The sequence below is a fragment of the Macaca thibetana genome, chromosome 16 (assembly GCF_024542745.1).
Source record: "Macaca thibetana thibetana isolate TM-01 chromosome 16, ASM2454274v1, whole genome shotgun sequence".
Lineage (NCBI taxonomy): Eukaryota > Metazoa > Chordata > Mammalia > Primates > Cercopithecidae > Macaca > Macaca thibetana.
The window spans coordinates 33,412,208-33,437,202 of NC_065593.1; the positions used below are offsets into that span (position 1 = coordinate 33,412,208).

At 45.3% G+C, this 24,995-nt stretch overlaps 1 long non-coding RNA gene across 2 annotated transcripts; it reads left to right on the plus strand.

The window, feature by feature from the left end:
• Positions 1–2,110: 2,110 nt before the first annotated feature.
• Positions 2,111–24,614, plus strand: LOC126939356 (uncharacterized). Of its 2 annotated transcripts, XR_007720355.1 has the most exons (5): positions 2,111–2,874; positions 5,160–5,252; positions 12,191–12,283; positions 18,327–18,717; positions 21,355–24,614. It is a non-coding gene; the product is annotated as an uncharacterized LOC126939356 (long non-coding RNA). The 2 variants fall into 2 exon arrangements; XR_007720356.1 differs by lacking the exon at positions 12,191–12,283 and having other exon boundaries at positions 2,122–2,874; positions 21,355–24,613.
• Positions 24,615–24,995: the final 381 nt, after the last annotated feature.

A 24,995-nucleotide genomic window follows, 5' to 3' on the forward strand; every position in this document is an offset into this window, starting at 1 on the left:
GTGCAGCCAGCTCTCCCTTGTCTTCAGGGTTAGCAGCTTAACTCTTTTTCTCTCTAGGCTTGAGCAAGCCAAGCTGTGTCCTGGCTCCCTCCTGTCCATCTGTAAAATAGACAGCTTTGGCTCTCTCTCTTTCTCTGGGTACCAGTGTGTCCTCCATGTCAAGCCATGTTGAGCTGAGCCAAGCCCCCAGATCCCCTGTACAGCATTAGCAGGGCAGACAATAGTGGCTCAGAGCCAAGTATGAACTTACACAAATAGGTTATATAACAAGTGGACGTGTGCGCCTATGCACCAAACTCACTGAGTTACACAGGCCTTGGATATCCACCTCGGCCTATTCCTTGGCCAAAGCACATCCATATGTACCTTACACTCCACCCCCTAGGCTGAGGGAGACATAGGCCTTGGACACACAGGTTTGATACACAGGTTTGGCACACAGGCCTGACATATAAACTTTGGGCATGCAGGTCTGATACATATACAGGCTTGACACATAAGCCTGACACACAAGCCTTGGGCACACAAGCCCAATACATACATAAGCTTCTGGGCATGCAGGCCCCTTGCATACATAAGCTATGATAAACTGCCCAGCTATTGGCGCAGATTACCTTAGGTGTCACCTCCTTGGTGATTACCATTCACATTGCCTTAACTTTAACTTATTAACTACTTTGCCCATACCTGCTTTCAAACCATATGGTGTCAGTACTAGCTTGGACTGCACCAGCAGTAGCACCCCAGCTGGACCCACTTGTACATGATACCCTATTAGGAATAGGGGAGGCCCTTCCTAATGGTGAAGGCTTAGTGTCTAGAGGTGCCTCGGGCCCCATGGCCTCACCTTGCATTAGGACTTCAGGTCCCAAAACCTCTTGTAACTCTGCTGTTAAGGAACTTGCATTCAGCATACTCTGCTGCTCTAAGTAAGTAGGCACTGCACTTCGCCAAAGTGGATGTCTTCACTGTCCCTGTCCAGGGATTGTTATCCATGAACACACCCATCCCGCTATTGGGTTAGTTGTCAGCACGACTGTAGCCCGTACTGCCATGCTCTTATGAGCCTGAAGGGCAGAATATGCAGTTACTAACTGCTTTCCCAGTCTGGGGTGGTGGTTACGCATGAACACACCCATCCCACTATTACTAACTGTGGGATGCTTTTACTATTACTATTACTAACTGCTTCTCTGTTAATGAACACTGGAGGTCAGCTCTCTTCCACAGCTGCTTCCAAGCGCTCATGCACTGATATAGTCCCTAGCCAAAACTATCTGTGGTTACATGTACATCTAGTGTAAATGGGCACCCTCGGTTTACTACCCAGAAAGGCTGTCTCAGCCTCATCATCCCAGTCCCAGGCAAGAGGAGTGCTGCCACTTTTAAACCTGCAAGAGAATCAGAGGTTAACAGAACATTATTAAACAAAACCACAGCATATGGCGGGGCTATACAATAGCCCATCAGCAACACTATGAAAGTCCATTGTCGGGCCTAGCGCGGTGGCTCATGCCTGTAATCTCAGCACTTTGGGAGACCGAGGCAGGCAGATCACAAGGTCAGGAGTTCGAGACCAGCCTGGCCAATATGGTGAGACCCCATCTCTACTAACAATACAAAAATTGGCTGGGCATGGTGGCTCACACCTGTAATCCCAGCACTTTGGGAGGCCAAGGTGGGCAGATCACGAGGTCAGGAGATTGAGACCATCCTGGCCAAATGGTGAAACCCTGTCTCTACTAAAAATACAAAAATTAACCGGGTGTGGTGGCACGTGCCTGTAGCCCCAGCTACTTGGGAGGCTGGGGCAGGAGAATCGCTTGAACCCAGAAGGCGGAGGTTGCAGTGAGCCAAGATCGCGCCACTGCACTCCAGCCTGGTGACAGGGCAAGACTGTCTCAAAATAATAATAATAATAATAATTAGCTGGGCGTGGTGGCGGGTGCCTATAGTCTTAGCTACTCAGGAGGCTGAGACAGGAGAATTGCTTGAACCCAGGTGGCAGAGGTTGCAGAAGCTGAGATCGTGCCACTGCACTCCAGCCTGGGCGACAGAACAAGACTCCACTTCAAAAAAAAAAAAAAAAAAAAAAAAAAAAACGAAAAAGAAAAAGAAAAGAAAAAGAAAGTCCACTGTTGCCCTCCCATGAAGGCAAACTGTTCCTGGCTCTCTGAACAAGAAGTCCCAGTTCCGTTGTCAAGTGGTCCAGCAAGTCCGTGACAGACGGTACAGCTGCCAAGCCCTACAAAACATCCACCCTCAGAATGTCTTCAGGTATGGGAGACACATACACAGTGCATAAGTGGAGAGCCAAGCAGCCGATGCCAAGATGCAAAGACCCAGATTTTGCTTTCACTGACCAACTTTCGTAGCTGTTTATGCAGCTCTGCCCGGAAACTTATCCGGGTTCAGAGACCAGTGGATTGCCAAATCCACATGTGGCTCTGGTTGTCCAGTGCCCCGCAAGCCGGGCACCTTGGCCAGTTCTCTTATCAAGCAGAAAAGGCTTTACCCTTCCGCCAGCTGCAGCAGGTACTCTTTGAACTGGAATGCTCGGGCAGGACTGGGTTGCGCAGCAATGATCCTTCTCCCAAATGACTTGCGCTAAGTCTGTACACAACTGCAGACATTAGTTGCTTAACTCCCGCAACTCAGCGGGGACACAGGCATCATAGGAAATGTGTTCCACCACAATGGGGGAGTCTCTGGGCCTCCTCTTGGGACCCAACAGCTGTTCATGCTCTATTTTCTGACGGACTACCCGGCGGGCCTGCAACGGAGGTTTCTCCTCCCTGTGCTGCATCCTGCTGGGATTGGGCATTCATTTCCCTCAGCACAGTCGCAAATGCCCATCTGACTCTGCTGGCAAAGGTATGTTCCTTTCAATGCTGTGCATTTGCAGGTGCTTCAGCGCCTTCTCCACACTCATGGGGGATCTGGCCACTGCCTCCCATGTTTCCATTGGGGCTTATCCAAGCAGCACCACTACGACCAGGTACCACAGCTCATGCTGTGGCTACATAGCCCACCCGGGAGCCCTCAGGGGCTGAAGACCCACTCACCTCATTGCGTCCTCGTCACCAATTGTTATATCCTGGGGTCTGGGTCCAGCCCATGCTGAAGTCTAAGGGCAGTGGGTGGATGAGCAGAAAGAACACTTGGGTGGCCAGCCATAGGCAGGTGAATTTGGTTCTGTTTAGCAGCAGCTGTCTTACACAGCTTACTCAAACTAGCTCTTTTAAACTGTCCACCCTGTCTTGGCTGCTTAGTCCGGCGACTCCCACACACACCTGTGTGGCCAGCTCTGCCTTGCCTTTAGGGTCAGCAGCTTAACTCTTTTTCTCTCTGGGCAGGAGCAAGCTGAGCTGTGTCATGGCTCCCTCCTGTCGGTCTGCAAGACAGACAGCTTTGGCTCTGTCTCTTTCTCTGGGTGCCAGCACACTCTCCATGTCAAACCATATTGAGCCAAGCCCAGAGCCCCTGTATAGCATTAGCAGGGCAATTATACCTTTTACAGACAATACTGGCTCAGAGCCAAGTATGAACTTACACAAAAAGGTTATATAACAAGTGGAGGTGTGTGCCTGTGGGCCAAACTCACTGAGTTATGCAGGCCTGGATATCCACCTGGGCCTATCAACCACAGCACATCCATATACCTTACACCACTGTTTTTAATGTATCAAGAGCAGATTTATATAACTGGAGTAAGTTTGGGGTTAAATTAATAATAAATAATTAAAAAGACAAATAAATGAACAAACAATAACCCCCAGAAAAACAAAAATATAAAAGGGAAAGTAATCATACTATAATATTAGCATGGATAAAAATAGCGTTTTTCAGCTGGGTGTTGTGGCTCACACCTGTAATCCCAACACTTTAGGAGGCCGACGTCAGTGGATCACCTAAGGTCAGGAGTTCGAGACTAGCCTGGCCAACATGGTGAAACCCCATCTCTAGTAAAAAAAATACATAAATTAGCTGTGGTGGCGGGCACCTGTAATCCCCGCTACTCAGGAGGCTGAGGCAGGAGAATCGCTTGAACCCTGGAGGTGGAGGTTGCAGTGAGCCAAGATTGTGCCATTGCACTCCAACCTGGGTGACAAGAGCGAAATTCCATCTAAAAAAAAATATATAGCATTTTTTACTTCTCCTTCCTGCCACTTTGTGAAGAAGGTGCTTTGCTTCCCCTTTTCCTTCCACCGTGATTAAGCTAGGAGAGGATATGCCTGCACAACATGGCAGATAATCAATGGGGGACCTGAGAAACTGAATTTCTATACACATCAGGGGCTGAGAGGATGCTCCAGGTGATGGTGAAGCTAAGCTCCAGCAGGACAAGTGGATCATGGAGTATACCTTCAATTAGAAAACCAAAACAATGTGAACTGTTGAAAACTGCTGTCACTGATTCTCTCCAAGCTGAGGGAATACACAAGGTCACTGCCTCCCACGAAAAGCCGCTCTTGACATTCATCCAGCAGGATTGTGTAGAGATCAAGAAATCCAAAAGGGCTATGAAATATTGATGTTCTGTTCAGTTTCAAGACCTCTGAAATGCAAAGTGATATGTACACTAAACACACGAGAAAATGCAAACACCTTTATAACACTTTTCTCATAGCTCTATTTTCATCCCTATTGGAAGCAAGTCGTTAACATTCATTTTATCATAAATATAATGGCAATGAATTTTAATGGGCACAAATTAAAATATTTTATAAATAAAAAATAGCATTTTACATTATTCAACTTATGGAACTATTTGATTCTAGATTATATGATTGTATAACCTGAAAAAACTAATTAAAAATATTTTATATCATTCTATTTAGGGTATTAGATAAAAAAATTAAATAACTCATAGTGACTAAGCTGGTTAATTATTGCCCTTAAATGGATATTAAAAGTGAATTTTTCTTTTTGATAAAGTAACTAGCAAATGATTAAATGTTGTGAAAGTGTTTCCTGGTATGTGGATTCACTGAATTCCTTTGACCCACTTAAACAGAACATGTGACATTCATGAAATAGTAACTTAATAACTTTAAAACAGCTGTTCTGTAGCTCCAAATTAATTTAGCTTTTCTCTCTCAACATGTCTACTTTATGAGGAAAAAAGCGTGAGAAATGAGTTGTTCTTTTGCTTTCAGGCCCTGTCCTACCATGAGCTGAAGAGGCAGCAGCATATGTGTTTGGAGTTTAGTAGGGACTGAGAAGCAGGGAAAAGAACTGCCTAACCAAAGGTATTGTTTCCACCTGACTTCCAAGAGGTCAGAAAATTCTCCCTGGTAGATACTCTTTTATACGTGGACATTAGCAATTGTTGTTAAAATGAAAACAGTTTAAACCTATTAAGTTATCATAACCTATTAATAATTTAGACTATCAGCTTATCAGATTTATCAACTAGTCTTGTAGCAAAATACTGTTGTTAAACAGCATAGAAACAGGAGAGAAGAAAGAATTGTCTAAGTCTGCACTGTCCAACAGAAATATAATATGAGCCATATAAGTTGAAATTTTCTAGTAATTAGCAAGTAAAAAGAAACAGGTGAATTTTTTTCTTTTTTTTTACTTCCTCCTCTTCCAAGGTGAAATTTTTTTAATAACATATTTTTTGTTAACCCAATATATCTAAAACATTTTTAAACATAAATCAATATAAAATTTATTAAAGAGATATTTTGCATTCTTTTTTTTTTGTACTAAGTCTTTAAAATCCGGTGTATGTTTTATACTTACAGCACATCTTAATTTGAACTAGACACATTTGAAGTTCTTAATAGCCACATGTGGCCACCATATTGGACAAGCAGGTCTAAGTCAGTGGTTCCCAAAATGTGGTCCCTGGAGCAGCAGGATCAGCATCACCCTAAAACTTGTTAGAAATACAAATTCTCAGGTTCCACCCCAGACCTACTTACTGAATCAGAAACTCAGATAGCTGGGCTCAGCAACCTGTGGTTTAACAAGCCTTTCAGGTGATTCTGATGACATGTTAAATTTCACAATCGGCAGCCTAAATTATGGGGAACTGGTTTTTCTTTGCTAACTAATACATTTAACAGGGTTCAAAATTCAAAAAGTACAAAAACATACACAGTGAAAATCTTCCTTTCCTGCCAGGCACAAACCATCTATCTCCCCTCCCTAGAGGCAACCAAAATGTTATGTTGGTAGGTAGCTGTCATGCTGGACCCCTATTGACTTCAACAGGAATGGCACCATGTTTGAGAGGCTGAAGACGAGATGCAGAGCCAGTGAATGAGACATACGGTTTATTTAATTAATTTATTTACTTTTTGAGACGGGGTCTCACTCTGTCACCCAGGCTGGAATACAGTAGTGTATTCATGGCTCACTGCAGTCTCAGCCACTTGGACACAAGCAATCCTCCTGCCTGAGACTCCTGAGAAGCTGGGACTACAGGCATTAGTTCTGGCTAATTTAAAAAAAAAAAATTATAGAGATGAGGCCTCACTATGTTTCCCAGGCTGAGACATAGGGTTTATTGAGGAGACTTACATACAGGGCAATCCTGTGGTGGCAGGCTGGACAGGAGAACTGCATTTGCTTATAAAAAGCATACTGGCTGGGCGCGGTGGCTCACACCTGTACTCCTAGCACTTTGGGAGGCTAAGGCAAGTGGATCACTTGAGGTCAGGAGTTGGAAACCAGCTTGGCCATCATGGTGAAACCCCGTCTCTATTAAAAATTCAAAAATTGAAACCCCGTCTCTACTAAAAAATACAAAAAAATAGCCGGGCGAGGTGGCGGGCGCCTGTAGTTCCAGCTACTCGGGAGGCTGAGGCAGGAGAATGGCGTAAACCCGGGAGGCGGAGCTTGCAGTGAGCTGAGATCCGGCCACTGCACTCCAGCCTGGGTGACAGAGCAAGACTCCGTCTCAAAAAAAAAAAAAAAAAAAAAAAATTCAAAAATTAGCTGGGCATGGTGGTGCGTGCCTGTAATCCCAGCTACTTGGGAGGCTGAGGCAGGAGAATTGCTTGAACCTGGGAGGTGGAGGTTTCAGTGAGCTGAGATCGTGCCACCGCACTCCAGCCTGGGCAAGAGCAAGACTCCATCTCAAAAAAAAAAAAAAAAAAAAGCATACTGGTTATATAGCATTTTCACTTAGCATTCTCACCCTAGCAACCTCCACCTGGCAACCTTGATTTAACCCAAAACAAAGGGCCTCGATCCCCTGTATGGCCCGCATTCCATGGGATGAGATGGGGCTTCCTATGTTCCTCATAGGTAAGGAATGCATCTCCTGATTGGCAACTCCCAGGTTCCTTTTGTTTGTTTGTTTTTGTTTTAAGAAACATGTTTATTTTCTGTCAAACTTATTTCCATGTGGCTTATGAGCCTGTAAGACAACTTGGTGGTTGTTCCTACCCATTCAAGTGGCCTGAGCAGTGGGAGCTGCAGACCAGGCTTCTGTGGCAGGCTGAGCTCTCCAGTCTTCAGTAAGGAATTGCTGAATAGGCACAGAGGGCACCTGCCACCTTCAGATCAGTCTGCACCCTCAGGCGGAGGAGCAGTGAACTCAGGAGCCAGAGCCGTCCACTTACCCTGAAATTCCTCCTTGGTCACAGATTTTTTTCAGCAACAGCCTGCTCTTCCTTTTCATCTTTTTTTTTTTTTTTTTTTTGAGACAGAGTCTCACTCTGTTGCCCAAGCTACAGTGCAATGGTGCTGTCTCAGCTCACTGCAGCCTCCGCAGTGAGCTCCCAAGTAGCTGGGACTGCAGGCACGTGCCACCACGCCCAGCTAATTTTTGTATTTTTAGTGGAGACTGGGTTTCACCATGTTGGCCAGGCTGGTTTTGAACTCCTGACCTCAGGTGATTCACCCACCTTGGCCTCCCAAAGTGCTGGGATTACAGGCATAAATCACTGCACCTGGCCTTCCTTTTCAACCTCTTTAGGATCTCCGTAGAAGCAGAGATCAGGCCTGAGCTCCCATGAGTGTTCACAGGAGATGGTGCCATGCATGCACAGAAGTTCCCAAACCAGCATCCATCATATCAAACCCATAAGTTAAATCCTTTATTGTTGCATGGGATGGCAATGTCCCCATAGCACAGAGGAGAATCTGTGTTGCACAGAGCGATGGTAGATAGATTAACGTAAGTTGCCTCTGTGACAGGCTGGTGGTCATCGTTGGAATCAATAACCACCAGAAGCTGTGGCTCCCAGAAGGCTGCCTGGATCTGGTTAGTGAAGGTTCCAGGAGTGAACCGATCAGCAATTGAACTTTAATTGAGCAATTGAGATTCTTTAGCTCAGAGTTCCGAACACACATTCTTCTTTTTTTTTGAGACGGAGGCTGGAGTGCAGTGGTGAGATCTAGGCTCACTACAATCTCTTAAGACTTGACTGGGGCTAGAGAATCCACCTTCAGGATGGCTCACTCACATGACTGTTAGCAGGAGGCCTCAGTTTCTTGTTGGCTCTTGGCTGAGGGCCTCAGTTCCTCACTACAAGTACCTCTCCATAGGGCTGCTTGAATGTCTTCACACCATAGCAGCTAGTGACTGATCCAAGAGACAGCAAGGCAAAAGCCACAAGGTCTTTCTATACACTTGCCTTTGAAGGGACATACCATTACTATTGCAATTTTCTAGTAGTCACACAGAGCAAATCTGGTACAATATGAGAGGGGACTACAAAAGGGTAAACATCAGGAGGCAGGGATCACTGGAGGCCATCTTGGAGGCTGCTGTATGGCAGATGTGCCTAACAGCAACAATTTAAGCATACCCTGAGAATGACCCTATGGCCTAAGACGATCGTGTGTTCGGACAGCCCAGCGCAGTGGCTCATGCCTATAATCCCAGCACTTTGGGAGGCCAAGGCGGGTGGATCACCTGAGGTCAGGAGTTCGAGACCAGCCTGCCCAGCATGGTGAAACCCCATCTCTGTTAAAAATATAAAAATTAGACTAGGCGCGGTGGCTCACACCTGTAATCCCAGCACTTTGGGAGACCAAGGTGGGCGGATCACGAGGTCAAGAGATTGAGACCATCCTGGCCAACATGGTAAAACCCTGTCTCTACTAAAAATACAAAAATTAGCCGAGCATGGTGGTGCACACCTGTAGTCCCAACATCCTAGAGATGAAATTACTGAGAGGGCTGGGCACGGTGGCTCATGCCTGTAATCCCAGCACTTTGGGAGGCTGAGGCAGGCGGATCATTTGAGGTCAGGAGTTTGAGACCAGCCTGGCCAACACAGTGAAAACCCATCTCCACTAAAAATACAAAAATTAGCCAGGCATGATGGTGCACACCTGTAATTGCAGCTACTCGGGAGGCTGAGGAGGAGAATCACTTGAACCCAGGAGGCGGAGGTTGCAGTGAGCACAGATCGCGCCACTGCACTCAAGCCTGGGTGACAGAACAAGACTCTGTCTCAAAAAAGAAAGAAAGAAATTACTGAGAGAGTATGTACATTTAAAGATTTGATGAATATCACAAAATTTCCCTGAAAAAAAAAAAAAGTCATACCGATGTACACCTTCGTGAATAGTGTTGTTGGAGACTTTGGATGCTCCTTTCCTCACTTTCACTCCAGTTCTGATTAATGAAGAATACATATTTAAAAAATGGTCAAATGGGAACTGACATACAGTTCTGTTAATATGCACAAGACTCTAGTACTCCTGAATTGTAGCTTACCTTAGGTCTGAGGTTACAATTGGGCATCTTACTTCCAGTGTGATTCCAGATCTTATGACCCACACAATCATGCATTCTTGCAGATAAATCAGTAAAAACAAAATGCAATTTCCTACTTCTTATAAGTTAAAGTCCCATATTTGATTATTTTCCTTTTTTTTTTTTTTTTTTTTTTTTTGAGACGAAGTCTTGCTCTGTCGCCCGGGCTGGAGTGCAGTGGCTGGATCTCAGCTCACTGCAAGCTCTGCCTCCTGGGTTTACGCCATTCTCCTGCCTCAGCCTCCCGAGTAGCTGGGACTACAGGCGCCCACCACCTCACCCGGCTAGTTTTTTGTATTTTTTAGTAGAGACGGGGTTTCACCGTGTTAGCCAGGATGGTCTCGATCTCCTGACCTAGTGATCCGCCTGTCTCGGCCTCCCAAAGTGCTGGGATTACAGGCTTGAGCCACCGCGCCCGGCCTTTTTTTTTTTTTGAGACGGAGTTTTGCTCTTTTTGCCCAGGCTGGAGTGCAATGGCACGATCTTGGCTCACCGCAACCTCCGCCTCCTGGGTTCAAGCGACTCTCCTGCCTCAGCCTCTTGAATAGCTGGGATTACTGGCATGTGTCACCCTGCCTGGCTAATTTTGTATATTTTAGTAGAGACAGGGTTTCTCCATGTTGGCCAGGCTGGTCTCAAACTCCCGACCTCAGGTCATCTGCCCACCTCGGCCTCCCAAACTGCTGGGATTACAGGCGTGAGCCATTGCACCCGGCCTTTTTTTTTTTTTTTTTTTGAGATGGGAGTCTCACTCTGTTCCCCAGGCTGCAGTGTAGTGGCACAGTCTTGGCTCACTGCAACCTCCACTTCCCAGGTTCAAGCAATTCTCCTGCCTCAGCCTCCTGAGTAGCAGGGATTACAGATGCATGTCACCACACCTGGCTAATTTTTGTATTTTTAATAGAGACAGGGTTTCACCATGCTGGTCAGGCTGGTCTCAAACTCCTGACCCCGTGATTTGCCTGCCTTGGCCTCCCAAAGTGCTGGGATTACAGACATGAGCTACTGCTCCCGGCCAGTAATTTTTCTTTCTTTTTATTTTTTTGAGACGGAGTCTCACTCTGTCACCCAGGCTGGAGTGCAGTGGCATGATCTTGGCTCACTGAAACCTCCGCCTCCCGGGTTCAAGCAATTCTTCTGCCTCAGCCTCCCAAGTAGCTGGGATTATCGGCATGTGCCACCACGCCTGGTTAATTTTTGTATTTTTGGTAGAGACAGGGTTTCACCATGTTGACCAGGTTGGTCTCAAACTCCTGACCTCATGATCCACCCGCCTTGGCCTCCCAAAGTGCTGGGATTACAGGCATGAGCCACTGTGCCCGGCTAGCCCCAATTTTTATTTGGCCTGATGAGTCTGGTTTCCAAAAACAGTAGCTAAATCTCACTTTAGAAATATACCCTGTTGCTTAGACATGGTTTGAAAAAGAATTGATTGGGGACTGAAAGGGTTCATGTCTACGTCACTGTTTTTTTGTGTGTTTGTTTGTTTGAGAGGGAGTCTGGCTCTGTCACCCAGGCTGGAGTGCAGTGGTGCAATCTTGGCTCACTGCAACTTTCGCCTCCTGGGTTCTAGTGATTCTCGTGCCTCAGCCTCCCAAGTAGCTGGAATTACAGACAAGTGCCACCATGCCCAGCTAATTTTTTTTTTTGAGACGGAGTCTCGCTTTCTCGCCCAGGCTGGAGTGCAGTGGCCGGATCTCAGCTCACTGCAAGCTCCGCCTCCCAGGTTCACGCCATTCTCCTGCCTCAGCCTCCCGAGTAGCTGGGACTACAGGCGCCCGCCACCTCGCCCGGCTAGTTTTTTGAAATTTTTAGTAGAGACGGGGTTTCACCGTGTTAGCCAGGATGGTCTCCATCTCCTGACCTCGTGATCCACCCATCTCGGCCTCCCAAAGTGCTGGGATTACAGCCTTGAGCCACTGCGCCCGGCCATGCCCGGCTAATTTTTATATTTTTAGTAGAGATGGGGTTTCACCATGTTGGCCAGGCTGGTCTCAAAGTCTTGACTTTGGGTGATCCACCCACCTCGGCTTCCCAAAGTGCTGGGATTACAGGCATGAGCCACCACACCCGGCCCGTACTTCACTGTTGATCTGCTGGTCCACTTGGTAGATAAGGAAGTCAGGCCAGACCCCTGTTGCCAATGGTTATACATATTAAACCATATTCCTTGAAGTATGTAGCTACAAAGATGGGATATTGGCTCACCGTTACATAGTTATTGATGCCAGGGTATGTTTATAAGGTATAAATATACCATTTTACTTCCCTGATTGAAAACTTCTGATGATTCATCATTGCCCAAATCATAAAGTGTATATTTCATGATATGGCTCTCACAGCCCTTCACAATCTAATCTAAACCTACTCTTCAGCCTCTTTCCTTATTCCCACCCTACCTCTGATGTCACTCCCTTATTTCTTGAAATTTGGGTGGTTGTTGTTTTTTTTTTTTATATATAGAGATGGCATCTCGATGTGTTCTCCTGGCTGGCCTTGAACTTCTGAGCTCAAGTGATCCTCCCACCTCAGCCTCTCAAAGTGCTGGGATTACAGGTATAAGCCACCATGCCCAGCCTATTTCTTGAAATTTGGTCTCCAACCATGCTAAAAAACTGGTCATTGCCTAATCAGGTAAGACATGATGAATCACACTCTCCAGGCTCCTGAAGTAGCTTACCAATATTGGGAATACCTGTTGACCCTGATTACTCAGACTATATCCTGCCTGGGCTGTCAGGCAGCTCAAAGTTAAATTTTTATTTTTTATTATAAGAGACATGGCCAGATGTGGTGGCTCATGCCTGTAATCCCAGCACTTTGGGAAAACGAGGCAGGCAGATTGCTCGAGTCCAGGAGTTCAAGACCAGCCTGGGCAACATGATGAAACCCCCATCTTTACCAAAAAATACAAAAATTAGCTGGACGTGGTGGTGCATGCCTGTCGTTCCAGCTACTCAGGAGGCCGAGGTGGGAGGATCACCTGAGTCCGGGAAGTCAAGGCTGCAGTGAGCTATGATCATGCCACTGCACTCCAACATGCATGACAGAGTGAGACCCTGTCTCAATAAAAAACCGAGAGAGACAGGATCTCGCTATGTCACCCAGGTTTGAGTGCAGTGGCTATTCACAGGTGCTATCATGGTGTACTACAGCCTTAGACTCCTGGACTGTAGTGATCCTCTCATGTCAGTGACCAGAATAGCTGGGACTATGGGCACACGCCACTGCACCTAGCTTTTACAATTAAATTTAGTGCCTACTCACTAACTCTTATTACTAACTCTTAGTAGCCGAATTAACATTTCTATTTCTTTGGACCATATTTTTGTTGTTATATTTAAGACTACTTCTTTAAATGATAAAATAAGTGAGATATAGAAACGAAGAAAAATATTTTGAAATGTTATTTTTAAATTTTATTTATTTATTTATTTATTTTTGAGAGAGTCTCTCTCAGTCGCCCAGGCTGAAGTGCAGTGGCGCAATCTAGGCTCACTGCAGCCTCTGTATCCTGGGTTCAAGCAATTCTCCTGCCTCAGCATTCCAAGTAGCTGGGACTACAGGGGCGTGCCACCACACCTGGTTAATTTTTGTATTTTTAGTAGAAACAGGATTTCACCATGTTGGCCAGGCTGGTCTTGAACTCCTGACCTCGAGTGATCCGCCTGCCTCAGCCTTCCAAAGTGCTGGGATTACAGGCATGAGCCACCACGCCTATTTTTTTTTTTTTTTTAAAGAAATACATGCAGTTGTTAAAAAAGAAAAAGTACTCAAGTGTATAAACTATACAGTCACACATTCTTCCCTAACTCCACTGCCCAGAAGTACCTAGTTAAGCTTAATATATATGCTTCCAGATTTTTCATATAAGCAGCTGATAAATCTCATACATTGCTGGTGGGAATATAAATTGGCACACTATTTTGGAAAACTGTTTGGCACCATCTACTAAAACTAAATATATACATAGACACAATAGTCTCACTCCTAGGCATATATTCAGCAGAAATGTAGACATCTGTGAACTAAAAAAAATATAAAAGTAATGTTCATATAAGCATGATTTCTTAGTAGCCCCAAAGTAGAAATAAATAAATTGTGGTATATTCAACTTGAATATATCTCATAAACAATTATGACCAGAGAAGCCAGACAAAAGAAAATATGCTGTATGATTACATTTCTGTAAAGTTCAAAACAATCCATAATGGTAGAAATCAGCAAGTAGTTACCTTTGGGGAGATGGCTGTGACTACGAGGATGTATAAGAAGGCATTTGGGCTATTAATGGGTGTGATTGCATTGTGATAATTTATTGAGCTGAACACTGATGCAGTAAAAAGATATTGATCTCATTATTTTTAATGGCTCCAGAGTCTTCCATTGGATGGATGTTTACTAATTTAGTTAACCATCTCTCTATTGATTGCACATTTACGTTAGGTTTTTAGGTTGTTATTCCTATAATAATGCTGTCATGACCAACCTTGTATAACTTCTTCCATTTTTATGAATATATCTGTAAGATATATTTCTAAATAGAGAAACTGATGCTTTACAAGAAATACATGCTGTAAATGTTGTTAGATATTGTCATAAAACCCTGCAAAAAAAAAAAAACTGTAACAATTTGCATTTTCACACAGGACATAGTTGCCTAATTTCCATAATCTGAAAATTCACTGAGTAGTGTTGGTCTTTTACATTGCTGCCTTTAGTAGGTGAAAGCATTTTCTCACTACTGCATTCATTCTGGGTTTTTTCTTTCTTTCTCTTTTCTTTTCTTTCATTCTTTCTTTCTTTCTCTTTTCTTTCTGTCTTTTCCTCTCTTCCTCACTCCCTCCCTCCTTGATTTCTCTCTCTCTCTCTTTCTCTTTTTCTTTTTTTCTTTGACAAGTTCTTGCTCTGTCGCCCAGGCTGGAGTGCAGTGGTGCAATCCTAGCTCATTGTAACCTCTAACTCCTGGGCTCAAGTGATCCTCCTGCCTCAGCCTCCTGAATAGCCAGAACTACAGGCACTCGCCACTGTGCCTGGCTTCTCATTCGTATTTTTAAATTATTGGTGAATTGAAATTTTTTTTTTTTTTTTTGAGATGGAATCTTGCTCTGTCGCCCAGGCTGGGGTGCAGTGGTGCGATCTCGGCTCACTTCGAGCTCCCTCTCCCGAATCCACGCCATTCTCCTCCCTCAGCCTCCTGAGTAGCTGGGACTACAGGCGCCCACCACCATACCTGGCTAATTTTTATGTATTTTTAGTAGAGATGGGATTTCATCGTGTTAGCCAGGATGGTGTCTATCTTCTGACCTCATGATCCGCCTGCCTCGGCCTCCCAAAGTGCTGGGATTACAGGCTTGAGCCACCGCGCCTGGCCGAATTGAAAATTTTTTAATGTTGGCCGGGCGCGGTGGCTCAAGCCTGTAATCCCAGCACTTTGGGAGGCCGAGACGGGCGGATCACGAGGTCAGGAGTTCGAGACCATCCTGGCTAACACGGTGAAACCCCGTCTCTACTAAAAAATACAAAAAACTAGCCGGGCGAGGTGGCGGGCGCCTGTAGTCCCGGCTACTCGGGAGGCTGAGGCAGGAGAATGGCGTAAAAACCCGGGAGGCGGAGCTTGCAGTGAGCTGAGATCCGGCCACTGCACTCCAGCCTGGGCGACACAGCGAGACTCCGTCTCAAAAAAAAAGAAAAAAAAGAAAAAAAAAAAAGAAAATTTTTAATGTTATTAGCTGTTTGTTATTTGTTATGAGTTTCTTATTTATGTTGTTCTCCTTTTTTCCCCTTTAGGGAGTTGTTTGCTTCTAATATATATTAAGAATACTAATCCTGGCCAGGCGCGGTGGCTCATGCCTGTAATCCCACCACTTTGGGAGGCCGAGGTGGGCGGATCGCTTGAGCTCAGAAGTTTGAGACCAGCCTGGGCAACACAGTGAGACCTGTCTCTACCAAAGAATTTTAAAATTAGCCAAGTGTGGTAATTTTTACTGGAAATTAAATTAATTACTGGAATTCCAATAAATAAATTCCTGGAAATTCCTCACTGGAGCCTGGGAGGTCAAGGCTGCAGTGAGCACTCCAGCCTGGGCGACAGTGAGACCCTGTCTCCAAAAAAAACAAACAAAAAAAAAAAAAGAGGAGAGAGAGAACACCAATCCTTTATAAAGTGGTACAAAATATGTTTTCTGGGTATCATTTGGAATTTGTCTTCATTATTGGTAATTTTTGACCTAAGAAAAAGTAGTTTAAATTTTTATGTGTTCTGTTTTAGGCTTTCAGTGTTTTCTAGTATCTTCTTAAGACTGGAAGGCCAGTAAGCAAGTTTTTCGGAATTTGTCCCCATGCTGACATTTTGTGTCAGGTTTTTCCTGGAACACGGTGTACCCTTTGCATGTTCCAAGGGAGGATCAAGGTAATATCAGACAATTCTGCCCACACATCCCGGGCTGGCCTCCCAGACACTGGACTGGGGCAGATAAGACAAGCGGTCTAGCTCCTCAAGGCTTTTATGAATGTCTCTTTGATACTGGCCTCTGAAGCCTTTGAAATGGGTCAAGGCAGAACATTTACTTTTTATCCAAGAGTTGCATTATACGCTACAAGAGAAATCATAGCTTATTCACTACTCAGTTACATTTTCAAATTGAGGTTATTAGATGTTATCACCCCAATGATCCTGGGCCAGTTATTTTTTAAAGTCATAACATTTGAAATGTAACAGTATGTTCCTTTTCCCTTATGGTTTAAGAGAAAATGATGTTCATAAAATGAATCACCCGTTCTTTACTCCCAAAGAAGCACTAGAGTCTCCAGATTTCCCCTCTCCCAGTTCTCCTTTTGCAGGGTTCTAGCTGGAAGGGCCTCACTCACGTACCAGCTCGGTGTCAGGGCTCTCCTTTTGACAAGTGTAGCTCTAGCCATCTTCCACTAGAGCCACTGTGGTTCCTCCAGCTCCTCCCAGGATGTTCCAACCCAATTCTGTACTTTTCCTGACTTTTAGAAGGTCCCATAAAAATGTTCCAGCCTCAAAAAAAAAAAAAAAAAAAAAAGTTAAGACTGGGCAGGGTGACTCACACCTGTAATCCCAGCACTTTAGGAGGCCAAAGTGGGCAGATCACATGAGGCCAGGAGTTCAAGACCAGCCTGGCCATCATGATGAAACCCTGTCTCTACTGAAAATACAAAAATTAGCCAGGCATAGTGATGCATGTCTGCAATCCCAGCTACTCAGGAGGCTGAAACACATGAATCGCTTGAACCCAGGAGGCGGAGGTCGCAGTGAGCTGAGATTGAGCCACTGCACTCCATGTGCCACCATGCCTGGGTAATTGTTTAATTTTTTTTTTTTGGAGGCAAGGCCTGACTATGTTGCCCAGGCTCATCTCGAATTCCTGGCCTCAAGCAATCCTCCCCACTCAGCCCTTCAGTCTTTGGAATTACAAACATGAGCCACAATGCCTAGCTAAAATGAGTACATTTTATCATATACAAATTACATCTTAATGAAGGTGATTTTTTTTTTTTAGATGGAGTCTTACTCTGTCGCCCAAGCTGGAGTGCAGTGGCACAATCTCACCTCACTGCAACCTCCACCTCCTGGTTTCAAGCGATTCTCCTGTCTCAGCCTCCTGAGAAGCCGGGATTATAGGCGGCCACCACCATGCCTGGCTAATTTTTGTATTTTTAGTAGAGATGGGGGTTTCTCTATGTTGGCCAGGGTGGTCTCGAACTCCTGACCACAGGTGACCTGCCCGCCTTGGCCTCCCAAAGTGCTGGGATTACAGGCATGAGCCACCGCGCCCAGCCAATGAAGCTGAATTTTTTAAATGCTGGAACCAAACTACCTCACTTTTTCTTTATTTTTCAGACACTGTTAAGCTGTTAAGGTTGAACTGTGTCCCCCAAATGATATGTTGAAATCCTATCCCAACTATCTCAGAATGTGACCTTACTTAGAAACAGGGTGGTTGGCCGGGCGCGGTGGCTCACGCCTGTAATCCCAGCACTTTGGGAGGCGGAGGTGGGCGGATCACTAGGTCAGGAGATCGAGACCATCCTGACTAACATGGTGAAACCCTGTCTCTACTAAAAATACAAAAATTAGCTGGGCGTGGTGACAGGCTTCTGTAATCCCAGCTACTCGGGAGGCTGAGGCAGGAGAATGGCGTGAACCCGGGAGGCGGAGCTTGCAGTGAGCCGAGATGGCGCCACTGTACTCCAGCCTGGGGGACAGAGCGAGACTCCGTCTCAAAAAAAAAAAAAAAAAAAAAAAAAAGAAACAGGGTGGTTGCAGGTACAATCAAGTCAAGATGAGGTCATACTGGTTTAACATGGGCCCTAATCCAGAGACTGTTGAAATAAGAAGAGAAAATTTGGACACAGAGACACAGACACATGGGAAGAACACTGTGTAGTTTTTTTGGTTTCTTTTTTTGAGACCGAGTCTCGCTCTGTCGCCCAAGCTGGAGTGCAGTGGCGTGATCTTGGCTCACTGCAACCTCCGCCTCTCAGGTTCAAGTGATTCTCCTGTCTGGCCCTATCTAGTAGCTGGGACTACAGGTGCGTGCCACCACGCCTGACTGATTTTTTTTATTTTTAGGAGAGACAGGGTTTCACCGTGTTAACCAGGATGGTCTCGATCTCCTGACCTCGTCATCTGTCCATCTCGACCTCCCAAAGTGCTGGGATTAGAGGAGTGAGCCACCGTGCCCAGCCGAAGAACGCTAAAGGAGGCAGAGACTGGAGTCATGCGTCCACAAAACAATGCCAAAGATTGCCAACAACTACCAAAAACTGAGAAGAATCAAGGAGGGATTTTACTGCTCTCTCAGCTCTCCACCAAATGAGGATACAATGAGGCAACTGCTATCTGCAAACCAGGAAGAGTGCCCTCCCCAGACCCCAAATTTGCTGGCATCTTGATCCTGGACTTCCCAGCCTCCAAAACTGTGGGAAATAAATGTTGTTTAAGTCAAAAAGAAAAAACAAAAGTAAAGTAAGTTTCTTCCCCTAGGACCTTCAGAGAGAGCATGACCCCTCAATTTTGGACTTCTAGCCTCTGGAACTGTGAGGGAACAAATGTTTGATGTTTAAAGACACCCAGGGCCGGGCCTGGTGGTTCATGCCTGTAATCCCAGCACTTTGGGAGGCCAAGATGGGAGAAATTGCTTGAGGCTAGGTGTTCAAGACCAACCTGGACAACATAAGCAGACCCTGTCTCCATAAAAACAAGCAAAAAAAAAAAAAAAAAAAAATTAGAGGCTGAGGCGGGTGGGTCGCTTGAGGTCAGGAATTCGAGACCAGCCTGGCCACCATGGCAAAACCCCGTCTCCACCAAAAAAATACGAGAATTAGCCAGGCAAGGTGGTGTGCGCCTATAGTCCCAGCTACTCGGATGGCTGAGGCAACAGAATCACTTGAACCCAGGAGATGTAGGTTGCAGTGAGCGAAGATCCCACCACTGCACTCCAGCCTGGGTGATAGAGCTAGACTGTCTCAAAAAAAGTAAAAAATAATAATAATTTAAAAAGTAACAGGGCATGTTGGTACATGCCTGTAATCCCAGCTTCTCAGGAGGCTGAGGTGGGAGGATTGCTTGAGGCGGTGGAGGCTGCAGTGAGCTGTGATCACAGCAGTGCACTCCAGTCTGGGTGACACCGTGAGACTGTTTCCCAGAAAAACAAAAAACAAAAAGTGTAAAGACACTTTGAGGGAGGGAGAGAGAAGAAAATAAAGACATCCAGTTTGTGATAATTTGCTACAGAGCCTAGGAATCTAACACAGACACTTAGAATTGTTTTCATTTATTTTTGTTGTTGTTGTTGAGACAGAGTCTCGCTTTGTCACCCAGACTGGAGCGCAGTGGCCGGATCTCAGCTCACTACAAGCTCCGCCTCCCGGGTTTACGCCATTCTCCTGCCTCAGCCTCCCGAGTAGCTGGGACTACAGACGCCCGCCACCTCGCCCGGCTAGGTTTTTGTATTTTTTAGTAGAGACGGGGTTTCACTGTGTTAGCCAGGATGGTCTCGATCTGCTGACCTCGTGATCTGCCCGTCTCGGCCTCCAAAAGTGCTGGGATTACAGGCTTGAGCCACCGCGCCCGGCCTAGAATTGTTTTCATAAGCCAGGCGTGGTGGCTCATGCCTGTAATCCCAGCACTTTGGGAGGCTGAGGCGGGCAGATCACAAGATCAGGAGATCGAGACCATCCTGGCTAATACAGTGAAACCCTGTCTCTACTAAAAATACAAAAAAAAAAAAAAAAAAAAAAAAAAAGCCAGGCGTTGTGGCGGGCGCCTGTAGTCCCAGCTACTCAGGAAGCTGAGGCAGGAGAATGGCTGAACCCAGGGGGCGGAGCTTGCACTGAGCCGAGATGTCCCCACTGCACTCCAGCCTGGGTGACAGAGCGAGACTCCGTCTCAAAAAAAAAAACAAAAGGAATTCTTTGCATAATATGCTCTTGCCTTATGGAGATGTTTTATAGTCAGATACGAAGTCAATGAACTTGAGATCTGAAAAACTTCCTCTTCACTTTGTACCTCCTTGGTGGAGTTCTCAGGTAACTCGCCTTCTAGTGAGCCCGCATCCAGCCTGCTCTCACACAGATGCTGTCTGGCTCCCATTGAGGGGCTCCAATGCCTGTGGGTTCTTTCAGATGCCCAGCTTCACAAACCCCCTTACACAGGCTGCTCGTAGCATGTGTCTTTCTCTGCGTGTGGAGTGGGCTATAATATTTCAAATATTAATGTGCATTTCCTTACCCTCTAGATCATCATCACATTTTTGTTGTTGTTGTTTCTTCCAGAAGAGATTTTTCCACAACCTAAAGTTAGTTCTGAATCTCCCCTTGCTTTGAGAAAACAACAGTGGAGGGTGGGGACATCACTGTGGAATGTCAGAAATGAAAGTCAGTAAATTTTGGTTTGTAAGTTCAAAAGCGGCTTATGTCTCATAAAGCAAAAATATTAAGAAAGAAGATAAAATCAGTCAGCAGAGATGACCAGATAGGTAGAGACTGAGAATGTCACAACCTCTGCTCACTCTTACAACCACCCTGGTAGCATTTTTAACCCCCTTCCCAGGAATATTAACTTCAAAAGGAAGAAAGATCAAGTAGAAAGAAATGTGAACTAAGGTATTTTAAACATGAATTGAGATATAATTGAATTTGATTTAGTTTGCCTTAGATTAACAAGATTGTTTTCTGCTTCAGGCAGGATGGGGACTCAAGGTCATAAATTAAGACTGAATTGTAGGAAAGTTCTATTTGGCTGGGCATGGTGGCTCATGTCTGTAATCCTAGAACTTTGGGAGGCCAAGAAAGGAGGATCATTTGAGGCCAGAAGTTCAAGACCAGCCTGGGCAGTATAGGGAGACCTCTGACTCTACCAAAAAATATAAAAGTTAGCCAGACATGGTGGCACATACCTGTGGTCCCAGCTGCTCGGGAGGCTGAGGTGGGGGGATCAATTGAGCCCAGGAGGTTAAGGATGCAGTGAACTTTGATCATGCCACTGTACAACCTGGGTGACAGAGAGAGACCCTCATTTCAAAAAACCCAATTAACTAAATTAAATATGACCTTTCTTTTCTTTCTTTCTTTCTTTTTTTTTTTTTTTTTTTTTTGAGACAGGTCTTGCTGTGTCACCCAGCCTGTAATGCAGTTGGCGCCAGCTCAGGTCACTGTGACCTTGACCTTCTGGACTCAAGTGATCCTCCCACCTCAGCCTCCCAAGCAGCTGGGACCACAGGCCCACACCACCACACCCTGCTAATTTTTAAATTTTTTTTTGTAGAGATGGGGTCTCACTATGTTGCCCAGGCTGGTCTTGAACTCCTGGGCTTAAATGATCCTCTCTTGGCCTCCCAAAGCGCTGAGATTACAAGTGTGAGCCATTGCTCCCGATTAAAAAGTTCTATATTCTATATATCTGCACTTGGAGGATCCTGTGGGTGAGCATCTGTGCACGACCAGTTCCTTCACTTGCGTCGCCCTAGCCCCAGCCCTGCTCTTCATTTGCTGCTTTCAGAGGGTATCTTTCAACATTTTCCTGAACTTGGACCTTCTCTGAGGGAGATCCAGCAGTTTCTGAAATCACTAACTGCTCGTTTACAAAATCCTTTCGGGTCCCAGACATCCTCCCTATTTCTTAAGAATATTTTTGGCCGGGCATGGTAGCTCATGCCTGTAATTTCAGCACTTTGGGAGGCTGAGGTGTGTGGATCACCTGAGGTCAGGAGTTCAAGACCAGCCTGGCCAACATGGTGAAACCCCATCTCTACTAAAAATACAAAAATCAGTTGGTGTGGTGGCATGTGCCTGTAATCCCAGCTGCTCGGGAGGCTGGGGCAGGATAATCGCTTGAACCTGGAAGGCGGACGTTGCAGTGAGCCGAGACGGTGCCATTGCACTGGGCGAAAGAGTGAGACTCCATGTCAAAAAAAGAAAAAAGAAAAATGTTCAGGACTGTTACAGCTGAGAAAAGATTTTTTCATGTATCCTTTAGACTTACATGGTCACAGCCTTTCTTCATGACAGGCCCCTCTCTTTTCTCCCTCGCATCCTGATAAACCCCTATTCTACCCTCTGCCAAATTTGTATTAAAAGTCGCACATGAGCCCAGATGACATCTGATTCTCTGTAGCTGACAGAGGGCTGGCAACAGAAATCTCTCTTATATCCTGGCAATATGTAATATACTACCTTTCTCGTCTAGTAATGAGAGTCTTTAAAGGGTCTAGTTTCTTCATAAAGGATGCACCCTCTCTGAAACTAGACATCAACCTTATAACTTTGAATCATTCTCTAATTAGGCAAAAGCATATCTTGCAAAATAATTTTATACTTTCAATTTTGAAAATGCCACCTAGTGGACAGAACTAGTAAGGTTTTCATGATAACAACCAGTCATGGGATAATCGCTAGAGTGAGCCCAGGGGTTTAACAAACCCTCCAGCTGGATCCACTTCAGCACGCAAACCAGACAAATGGCCTGTGATGACTTTTCTTTTTCTTTTTTTTTTTTCTTTCTTTTTTTTTTTTGAGATGGAGTTTTGCTCTCGTTGCCCAGGCTGGAGTGCAATGGCATGATCTCAGCTCACCACAACCTCCACCTCCTGGGTTCAAGCAATTCTCCAGCTTCAGCCTCCAGAGTAGCTGGGATTACAGGCATGCACCACCACACCCAGCTAATTTTGTATTTTTAGTATAAATGGGGTTTCTCCATGTTGGTCAGGCTGGTCTCGAACTCCCGACCTCAGGTGATCCATCCGCCTTGGCCTCCCAAAGTGCTAGGATTACAGGCATGAGCCACCGCATCCTGCGCTGTGAAGACTTTTCTCCTGTCTTTTCTGCTTCCCTCCAAATTAATCATGACATAATAATTTAAAAGAAAATATTGGGGGGCAGGCATGGTGGCTCGCACCTGTAATCCCAGCACTTTGGGAGGCTGAGGTGGGCGGATCACTTGAGGTCAGGAGTTCAAGACCAATCTGGCCAACATGGTGAAACCCCATCTCTACTAAAAATACAAAAATCAGCTGGGCAAGGTGGTTCATGCCTGTAATTGCAGCTACTGAGGAGGCTGAGGCAGAAGGATCACTTGAACCAGGGAGGAGGAGGTTGCAGTGAGCTGAGATTGTGCCACTATACTCTAGCCTGGGCAACAGTGCAAGACTCCGTCTGAAAAGAAACAAAATAATTAACATCAAGAAGAAAATGTTGGTTGTTCCAATTCATGTTGTTATGACGTCCAAGTTGCTAGCTATTGTAATGGCAAAATATTTGGGGAAAGTATATGGAACAAAGGTTCATGTGCTGGGCAGTGATGGGAAGTTAGTAATTAGTATGTCCACTCTCCAACTGCATAGAATAGTTTACACTCAGCAGGAAAACCACTAAACTAAAATTCCAAACATAATATGAGAATTCAATAGGTACTTTATTGTTTGAAAAAACATATAAATCATGACTGTTTCTCCCCACCCCTAAGAGTAGTAATTGAAAACTCTGGAAATCTTTTAAACAAAGATAGGACGCATTCCTTTGTTTCAAATATAGAGTACTTGCAGATAAGATCCCTGAAATCTTCTTTTGAGAAATGTCAGGGCAAAACTGAGATCCAGTTTCTGAGTTTAGACAGATAATTACTGAAACTTTTGAGAGTACTTGGAACTTCAAATTATCTGTGACTCCACCTTTACTGAGTCACACAGCAGCCATTACAGCCCTTTTCTGTTTCTTCCTTTGTGTTGCTCCATCCTAGGTTTGGGAAATGGTGCATTTCCTCCTCTCTGCCCACTAGCAATTTCACATTTCAATTTCAGCTAGAGGAAGGGACACAAATAAATACCTATTAGAAATTATGGGGTGGAATAATTTTTTGGATGAGAAAGTTTCAAAAATCATGAGAGGGACCTATGACAGACCCCCTAGGGTCTTATATAATGTCCCCTCCACATTTCTCTGCTTTTAGACACAGCTGTGCTGAATAGTTCCATGCAAGTTCACATGCACCTAGCACTGATGGTGCTCATGAGTACACGTGTGCATCTTGTTCAATGCCCAGGACATTCTTCAGTGCCACAGGAGCCTGCTAGACTCATGGACAAGTGCAGTCCAAGGCAACCCTCAGGCAGAGGGGGATGGGAATAAGTGATGATCCAGCCTCCTTTCCTTCGGAAGAATCATTCTAGGAGGCCCTGGCTGACTGGAGTGCCTGATCTCCACAGTTGCAACCTGGATAATTATTTTTATATGATCTTTTACTCTTCTATTTCACTCTCCTCCATCTCTCCTGTGATCACTTTCCAAATAAACTACCTTAATTCAATTCCTTGTCTCAGCCTCTGCTTTCAACGGAACCCAATCCGTGTTCACTAGGAGACAAGCGAGAAAGTATTCTGAAGTCCATTTTTGCTCTTAGTAAGTTAAGAAGAGTATACTTATTCTGAGCCAGGTGCGGTGGCTCATGCCTGTAATCCCAGCACTTTGGGAGGCCGAGGTGGGCAGATCACTTGAGGTCGGGAGTTTGAAACCAGCTTGGCCAACATGGTGAAAACCTGTCTCTACTAAAAATACAAAAATTAGCTGGGCGTGGTGGTGGGTACCTGTCATCCCAGCTACTCAGGAGGCTGAGCCGGAAGAATTGCTTACACTTGGGAGGAGGAGGTTGCAGTGAGCTGAGATCACACTACTGCACTCCAGTCTGGGCAGTAGAGTGAGATTCCATCTCAAAAAAAGTAAAAAGAAAAGTATACTTATTCACTCC